Here is a 9,575-nt window from a genome sequence, read left to right on the forward strand (position 1 = left end):
AAAAAGGCCCATGAAGATTAAAAACAAACACACAGGAAATTAAACCCGTATGATTTAGAACAGGAAGCTAAGCCATGTGAAATGGCAGTGTGGGAATGGAAGGGATTTTTGCTTCATCCCTGCCTGGTTTACAGGAACTCTGGCGGAGTATTTAATTTTGTATTGGGCTGCTAACAAAAAGGTCAGCAGTTCAAATCCATCAGCAGCTCAGCTAGATAAAGAGTGGTAATCTATTCTGGTAAAAGATACAAGTCTGGGAAACCTATGGTGGGTCACTAAGAGTGGGTGTGGTTTTGGTACTTGATTAAATAGTGAAGGCTGCTGGTGAGCAGCTAAAAGCAAAGGTGTGTGGTTGGATTCCAGTAAGAACTCAGCAGAATATGCTTCCATAAAGATTTAAAGCCTGGAAAACTTACTGTAGAGGGGTGTCCTCCTGTCCTAGTAGGTCACTATGGGTGAAAATCAATTCAGTGGCAGTGGGCGTGTTTTGGGGTTTACAAACAAGGAATCTGAGATTGAAGAAACTCAAAGGTTAGAATTAGCCAAAAGTCAACAGAGAAAAAGAGGTACAGCTGGGATTTGGGCTCAGTTGCTCAGGTTCTTTAGAAGAGTCCCATATGGGAGATGGAGGATTCATCTCAAGGCTTACAGGCACTAATAATAACCGACTTTTAAGTGATTTCTAAGGAGTCCTGGTGGCACAGTGTTTACTGTTATCAGGTTGCTAATTGAAAGACTTCAGCTAGAATCCACCAACAGTCCCGTGTGATGGGCAGCCTTCTAAAGATTTAGAAGCAGAATGAGGGTCGCAACAACCTTAACCTACTCAAAGACAGTGTTGTGGCTTTTAAGTCAGTCATTCCTGAGGCAGGCACAGTTCTAAGATCCTTACATGAATTTTACCTCATTAAGTACTAAAGGCTTTCTCCTGCACTACGTCTTAACTTGGAAACGCAAGCATTCAGACATGCATGCTAAAGACCAAACGTGGCACAGAGAAATTGCATTTCCTGATTCAGAAAGGAATTTAAACCTCTTCTTCCCTGGATCATAGATAAAGCCTCACTTTTCTTTTTAACTCTTCAAAAAAAAAAAAAAATAAATACGGATCAAAAGGAATCATTACACATTTCCAGTTTTTTCACAGTGTAGCCACCGGTAACCACAGCACCAGGATCTTCCATGGTGTGCAAACTATAGGAGACAAGAGGGCAGATTTTATCTTTTCTTTCTGCTTTAGGACATGGAAATCTCAAGTCCCCTCAAAGCTTCTCTCCTTTGGGAATGATGGCGGGGAAGAGGTTGCATGAACTTTCCCGGAGGGCAATCTCTGACCCTCAAACAGTTCTCGAAGAGGCTGCCTGGTAGCTTGGGCGACTTCGGTGAAGGCACCAGCGGCGGGCGTGGGTATCTCGAGGTCCTTGGGCAGTCGGGGTTACGGATTTGCTCTAGGGGGAGAGGAGGCGACCCCTCGGTTGCTCTCGGGGGCTGTGCCTGCCAAGTATCGCGGGACTTGTGCGCATCGCAGAAGCCACAGCTCCAGGAGCAGCAGGAGCGCGCTCGGTGCGCACCACCCCAGCCGGGGAGAAGCGGGAGGGAGAAGGGAGGAGGGCTGGGGGTGCTGGTTACGTAAATGATACCAGCCCAGTGAGAGGCCTCCAGGCGGGGGCTACGGGAGGGGGAGGGGCCGAGCGAGGGGGAGGGCCTGGGAGGGAGCGGGCTGGGGAGGGAGGGAGGGGGGCGGGGGCCGGGGGCGAAGTGACCAGGCGGCGGCGGCAGTGGCGCCTTGACTGAGGTGACAATGTGCTAGGAGCCCTCGCTCCGTGTCCTGCTCCTCCTTGGCCTCGACATCCGCTATCCCTGCGCCCAACCAGCCCTCCAGCCCGCCGCTGCGCTATGAGGGCTCCTCTCCCGGGCTGGTCGAGGCCGGAGCCCGCACGCTCTGCTCGCGGGGAAGTGTGAAGGGAGAGGCGCGGGCGGGAGCCGTGGGGCGCGCGGCGCTCGCGGGCGGCTTCCAGGTGAGCGCGGGCTCGGCGCGCCGGCTACTCGGAGCCGTCGGCCGGCGCCTGCTGAGCTGGCTGCGAGTGTCAAGTCCGGACGTGCACGCCAATCGTTGCCTCTTCGTGGGATCCTTGGCCACGGATAGCAGGTCTCCGTCTTCCTCTCTTCTCTGTAAATGTCAGGGACAGGTCCTCTTCGGGCAGCGCAAGTGCCGGCACAAAGTCCTGCAGGGAGTGCGGGGGTGCGGAACCGAGCGCCCCGGACCGGTCCCGAGGCGGGGCGCTGGAGATACTGGTCCGGGCGAGCTATCTCCGCGGCTCTCAGCGCGCCTTGCTGGTGTCTGCAGGTGCGGCACCCGGACCGCCGGGCGCGGAACTTTGTGCCGCTGGCCGTCCTGTCCCTAGCCTTGCCCGCTGCTGGCTAACTTGGTGGGCGCTGGGCAGGGCACCCTGTGCACCCTGGTGTCTCTCGGTGGCGTGGGTGACTCAGCCTTCCTGCCCCGCAACTTTCCCCAACCAGCTGCGGGTGGCCCGCAGCGAGGATGCCGGTGCTTCTCCGCGGCCCGAGCCTGGGAAAGCTCCAGTTCTTAGGGTCCCCCTCTGGGTGCCTCCTTATTCACTACTCTCTACCCTTTAATCTTAACCTCTCTGTATGCCCTTAGTTTCTCCCCCCCCCCCCCCCCCCAATTCTAGGTGCGTGTATCTCTGTCGCTGTTTCCCTTGGGATGTCACTGTGTCCCCTTTATTCTGTCTCTTCAGCTGTCTCTACATCTTGCAGTATTTCCTTGGTTTTTGCCATTGACTGATTGTCTCCCTCTCTTCTCACCCCTTTTTCCTGTTCCTCTACTTCTGTCCCCCTGATGTGATTTGTCTAATGCCTTGGCCGGGGTTGGTTGGGGGGGTGAGGTGGGTAGACCAGGTACAGACACCTGCCTTTTGGATTATGAAGAAATGGGGATGGAGGCAAGCTGCCCTTGTTGGGGCTCTTGGGGCTGAGTGTGGGCCATGGAGGTCAGAGCCATGGGCTCCGTGAGGGTTTAGCTGCTCAGAAACCTAGGGCGTTGCGCTGACTTGGAGCAGAGCGCACGGAAAGTGTCCATTTGTACAGTGAAAGCAAAGCTGTCGGTCTTAATACTGTTGAGTCTGCAAGTGGAGAGTCCATCTCTCCAGCATTAATGAGCATCTGGGGGGGAAGGAACAGGGGAAAACCCAGAAGCTGTGGGGTTCAAGGAAAACTGACCTCCAAAGGGTGGGGAGTTTTGCTGAGGCGAAAGTGTTAAGAGCAGAGGAGGGGAGGGAGCATTGGGGACCTTGGAGGCAGGTCTGTCACAAACTACCATCCATGGCATCTTTATTTAGGAGAGCGGTTTCCATGGGAGAGAGCCCAGCCACTCTTCCTAGAAATACAGCACAGAGGGTTTATTTGCAGGGCGAAAGACGTTTGGCTGTTCCAGCTCGCTGAAATGAACGGTTTCCTTGGAGAACTTAGATTTTCACCAACCTTTATATGAACATTGCGTCTGTGCTCTTTCCGTGTGTCTATATGTGTGTGTAATTGTAAGGAAGCGTGTGTTGGTGTTCGTGCCCTCTAGTGTTAAAGGAACCAGCTGGTTTGAGAATACAGAAAAGTAAGGTTATACTATTAGTGACTCTTCCTGGGAACCTCTCCTCCCATCTCAGTAGATAATTCTCCTGGCTTTTTCCAGACCATTTTTGTTTCCTCATGTTGAATTTTGAATTGCATTACTGATATTCACCCCCCACCCCCACCCCTTTCCTGATCTCTATACATTTTTCTCGTTCAGAATTAGGATCTTACTATTGAAATCTCACTCAGGTGATTTAAGTTTGGAGAATTTTAATAACCTAAGTACATTTCACTGTGTTACTTAACCACAAACCAGGTGTTTCACACCTTCTCTTCCTCCTGCCCTTTCCTACCTTGAACTCCACTGAGAATTTTCCTTAATTACTCTTCCTTATGTAAATATCTTCAACATGCCATTTCTAACAGTTCAGGTGTTTATGCTTCTTGCCTAAATGGGAGCACTATATCTCAGATCAGGTTTGGATGCAAAGAAATAAAGGTTTTCTGAAGAAATCAGAGCACTGTTGGTGTAGATTGATTTTAGATCAGAGAGACTAGAGTGGGACCTTATGCTCTGTCATATATGCAAAACCTAGAACATTGTGAAGAAACTAGTAAGTGCTTAATAAGAACTTGTTGATTGATTCAAGAAGCAGTTGATTCCAGACTATGAAGTAGGTTCAGCTATGCCAGTGACCCTATTTACCAGAAGTTGAATTCTTTTTTTTTGTTTTGTTTTTTGTTTCATTTAGTCTTTTATAGATTGGAATTAAGGACAGAGAGGGAAGGGTGTTGAAACATAAGCCCTCTGCTTCTTTCCCGGTGACCTCACTAGGAATGGGTTCCTTTTGCTTTGACTCTCTGCCAACAACTTGCCCTTCTCCTCCAAATACACCGAATCAGAAACCATGTTTTTAACAAGATCCTCAAGTGACTGTTGTATAGATATAAAAGGACGAGTCTGAAGCTTTGCTGCCTGGTTTTGTCCTTCTCTGCAATTTTTTTAACTGATGTTTTTTACTAGTCATTGAAGAGTCAAGAAAATACATTTTAGAAGGATGATTGCTATTGTCAACCTCCTTACTTAAACTTAGTAAAGTGGGACATTACACATATTTGGTATTGTTGAAGACTTTACTGTGGTTGGTTTTTTTTTTTTTTTTCCTTGTGGTTCTTAACAAGTGAAAAGTTTTAATATAAATAATAGACGTGTCACCCTTAGGTATTTTTTAAGCCTATAAGTTTTATCTGTAAACTTCTTCACTTATCAAAAATATTTTTCAAGTTTTCTACTGTTTCAGATATGTTGTTGTTATGCACTGTTGATTCGGAACTGACTCATAGCTAACTGTCCAGCAGGTTTTCATAGGCTGTTAATTACTTGAGAAAAGATTGTTCATCTTTCTCTGAGCCCATAAAGTTCACACATGTGAGAATATGTGAAAATACCTGGAAATATGCTGTCTTGTAAAAAAAGATATGGGAGATGGATGGGCAGTCTCCTTTCTTGTGATAAACTGCCTCTGAAAACTTACTGGAGGGTCAGCTCTAGGTCGGTTCAGACTTGATGGTATAAACAACAAGAAGAAGAAAATATATCAGCGAGACTCCATGAGTGGCAGTATTATTGTTTTGGTAATATACATGTCCTCTTCTAAAGTAGCTGGGAACGTACTATTATAGTAATGTGCAAGACAGTTTGGTGTAAGGGATACTACTTAAGAAAATTCTAATCTTCTGCTATTTCTCTTCTACATAATATTTGTTTTTTAAAAGCTAAATTACAAAGTAAATCAAGTGTTGATAGTTCTGATATTAGATGAAATGTCTTTGGATTTCTTACACATCTGAACATGGTGAGACACTAAATATGTGCTTATTTTAGGCTAGACAGTAATAGCAAAGTGAAATATAATGTTTCTATTATGTCAATTTTGATTTTAGAATGGTGGAAAGTGTAATAACATTTAATAGAGTTTGTGCAGTTTATTAAGACTTTGACATTTTAGGATGAGGCTAAGAAAAAAAGCAGCAAATGAAAGTTTTTATTCTTTCTTGTTAAGCAACTGAAGAGGCATTTCTAAATCTCTTGGTGTTTCTAAATAATAAGAATGTTGTTGTTGTTGTGTACCATTGAGTCGGAACTGTCCCATAGCTGACCCTTCAAGGAGTTTTCAGAGGCAGTTAATCGCATAGGAAGAGATTGCCCATCCTTCTCCCATAGAGCAGCTCTTGGCCTCAAACTGCATGACTTTGAAATTGCAGCACAGATTCTTGCCACTAGGCCACCAGAGCTCCCTAAATAAGAATAGTAAATAAACAAATTAGTAGAACTAGAACATGAATAAAGTCACAACATGTAAAATAACTCCACATCTCTCTGATGAAGTTCACTGTGGCGCCACAAAAAAGTAAATTCCTGTAGTTCAGTCTTCTTAACTCAAGTTGCCCTAATTAGGCATTGTTTTCTTAAGCGGCATCTCTTGTAAGAAGAATAATTGTCTTAATTGTAGTTTTAATAAAGTCTTTAGGTTTGTGTCCCTATTAATAGACATTTAGTCAACTTAAAACTAATGGGGTTTAATGAGATTGCAGCTTTGAAGTCTGCGTGACCATATGTCCAATTATATAAGGATTTTAACTGGCCATTGGTTCTAAGTCCTTTCCTCCACTCACACCAGAATAAACAAACACATGTGAAATCTCAAGTTGAGACCTAAGCATGTATACATAGTCATATTAATTCTAAGTGATGATGTTTCTTAATGTCACCTACCTGCATGTGCATGCCTATATGTACACACAGTGCATCTCTTTGAAAATATAAATCACATTTAAAGATCTAGCACTGCTTTTATAAACCATTCATGATTCTAACAGACTAGACTTCTATTTTTGATTTCTTTCTTAAGGCACATTGTTTAATTAAGATTTTTTATCATTCAGTTACAAGCTTACATGCTTTTGAAGAGTCTCAATTTCTCTTGTGAAATGTAATACTTAGAGAATTCAAGGAAATTTGTAAAAATCTATCTATTAATTCACTAATAATTGTTCATCCATTTGGAACACTATATGCCTTTATCTTTGGAAGCAGAAGTAATAATTAAGCAAACAATTCTTGGGCTGCTTGTTCCTCTTTGGTTCACATTTAGACCTGTATCTATCTTTTTGACACAGCATATTTATAATGGTTGATCATGGTTTTATTAGGGAGCTGTAGTGGCTTGGTCCTAAGGGGATTGTGCTGATAACTCAGAAGTCATTCTTCTCTGGCTGGTGGAATCCACAAGACCTCAGCAGGAAAAAGACAGGCATTCTACTCCTAAGGAACTTAACAACATTGGAAACCCACTTGACGGTCAGCTGTGAGTGAATTCCAACTAGAGGGTAATGGGTTTTATGAGTGAGTTGATTACTAAAAGTGATAACAAGTGGCTGGAAACACATATGATTACGAGTCATTTATTTTTTAACAAACTCTATAAAGACATTAGCTGAAAATCCCTTTGAGCTATCAGTATCCATTATTATTTTCTTAGTATGCTTCAGGACCTATTTATTTCAGTTGAAATGCCTCATTTTAAGAGATTTCTAGGGCTTAAAGTCTTAAGGTAGATTTGCCTTTAAAACATATTATTTTTGAAATATAAGGTAAAATAGATAAGCCAAAATAACAAGTAAGTATGCCTTGGACAAAGTACAGCTAGAGTGCAAGTCCAGAGAGGCAAGGATGGTCAAACTTAGTCTCACATACTTTGGGCCTATCCAGGGTACTGAAGAGCAGTGGTGTCACTTTGGAGATTAAGGTGCATCTGATACAGGCTATGGTCTTTGCAATCAATTGTTATGCATCAAAGAGTTGGACAATGACTAAGGAGAATAAAAGGAGAATTGATGCCTTTGAGCTGTGGTGCTGGAGAAGAGTATTGAACGTACCCTGGACTGCCAAGAAAACAAACAGATTCATCCCAGAGAGGGTTAAACCAGGCCGCTCCTTCGAGGCAAGGATTCTGAGGCTTCATCTGACATACTTTGGACATGTTGTAAGGAGGGAGAGGTCCTTGGAGAGGGACGTCATGCTTGGGAGGGTGGAGGGATGGGTCAGAAGGGGAAGACCCTGTATGAGATGGATTGATTCCGTGACTTGGGTAATTGGGATGGGTGTGTCAGAGGCAGTGAGATTGGCACAGGATAGAGTAGGGTTTAGGGCTGTTGTACATAGGGTCGCTATGAGTCGCAAGCGACTCGATGGCACATAACAACAACAACAACTTTGGGCTTGCTGTTAGGAGAGGCTATTCCTTGCAAAAGGACATCTTGGCTAGGAAAGGCAGAGGATCAGTGAAGAAACACAAGACCCTCGATAAGATGGATTGACACAGTGACTGCTTGTGTATACTGGGCACAGGCCAGGTTTAAGTTCAAATCCATTGGCTATAAACGGTGAGTTTTCTACTCCAAATTATTTAAAAACAACAACCACATTTCCTGTAGGGGCCCAGGTTCAAGCATCTAGTTTACTCACTGCCATGGTGTCTTTTCTGACTCATAGCAACCCTCCATCATGTTTCTTAGGCTGTAAATCTTAATGTAAACCCAGTTTTTCCTCTCATACATCACCTTGTAGATTTGAACTGCCAGAGATGCACAGCCCTTTTTTTGGTTAGCAGTGCAACATGCCATCACATAATAATTGTCATTATGAACTCTTGTCTGAGAGTTTTCAGTCTTAATGTCTAACCTCCTGTACATGGAAAAAAGGGCCACCATTCCTAATGGAACTAAATCAAGATTCAAAACATCCATGTTAAATGTTGTCGCGTATTAATGTCTAGTCCTCCCAAGATGTAGAAGACAGCTGTTTCAATTCTGTACAGGAACATAGGTGTGATATTTTGTTTTATAAGAATATTAAACAAACTGTTCATCTAAAACATTCAGCCTTCAGGTCATTTTTAGAAATGCTCACAGTTAGGGGACCTATATCTGATATATACCAGAGTTTTAACATGATGACAAATTATTTGGAATTCTGTTGTACTACAGTCTCAAAGGCATGTGGTTTGAATCTACCAGTTACTTTAGGGGAGGGGAGAGAAAGATGGACAATCTCCTCCCATGTGATTAACAGCTTTCAAAAACCCACCAGAGGGTCAGCTATGAGTTGGTCCTGTCTGGATAGCAAACAACACTGCTTTGATACATTAAACTTCATTGTATTGTCTTACATCTTATTTAAACACCATTACAACATTAAAAGAAGAAGATGACTAAACTATTGGTTAGTCATGTTGGTGAACATAATGCATGTAGGGAGTAGCTACTGTAAACCCAAAGAAAAATTTAAGTCAGAGTCTGCATATTCAGAAATCATCCAAATTAAAGCCTATACATTGTAGTAAATGCCACCTTCATCTCTTATATAATATTTCTTGCCTTGATACGATTATGCAGAACACTTCCTTTTTGTTCATAAAGTGGATTTTGACATATGGGGATTACGCATCTTCTTGCAGATCAGAGGCATAGTAATGGAGCTAATTTGCTGTTCAGATTTTTATAGTATAATTATTTTCAGATGGAGAAGGTGAAATTTATATGACTATTAAGACTCCTATATAATACTCTTAATCTAAAAAGCAACTTTTAGAAAGTAGTTGGAAGGCACTTGGTTTGAGGCCACCAGCTGCTGAGTGGGAGGATGGACAATCTCTTCCCAGGTGATTAACTGCCTCTGAAAACCCACTGGAGGGTCAGCTGTGGGTCGGTTCTGACTCTGTGGTACACAACACCATCACCACCACATGGGAATAGATATAACAACTCTAGCTTATTTATGATGGAATTAAAATGATGACTTAATTTTTTAAATTGACATAGTAAAATTTATTGAGTGCTTGCTTTGTACTACTACTTGTAGTAGGTGTCTCCTAGGTGTTAGTAAAAATTTTTTTTTATTAATTTAGTTTGTTTATTTTTCATTT

At 43.3% G+C, this 9,575-nt stretch overlaps 1 protein-coding gene across 1 annotated transcript in view; it reads left to right on the top strand.

The window, feature by feature from the left end:
• The first annotated feature begins 1,751 nt into the window (after positions 1-1,751).
• Positions 1,752-9,575, top strand: part of GALNT13 (UDP-N-acetyl-alpha-D-galactosamine:polypeptide N-acetylgalactosaminyltransferase 13 (GalNAc-T13)) — an 869,120-nt gene continuing 861,296 nt past the window's right edge. The window contains exon 1 of the mRNA XM_006880780.1: positions 1,752-2,149. The gene's annotated coding sequence lies outside the window, so the exon portion shown is untranslated. The remainder of the gene's footprint in view (positions 2,150-9,575) is intronic.

The sequence above is a fragment of the Elephantulus edwardii genome, unplaced genomic scaffold, assembly GCF_000299155.1.
Source record: "Elephantulus edwardii isolate Elephantulus edwardi_28Jun2011 unplaced genomic scaffold, EleEdw1.0 scaffold00010, whole genome shotgun sequence".
In the NCBI taxonomy this organism is placed as follows: Eukaryota; Metazoa; Chordata; class Mammalia; order Macroscelidea; family Macroscelididae; genus Elephantulus; species Elephantulus edwardii.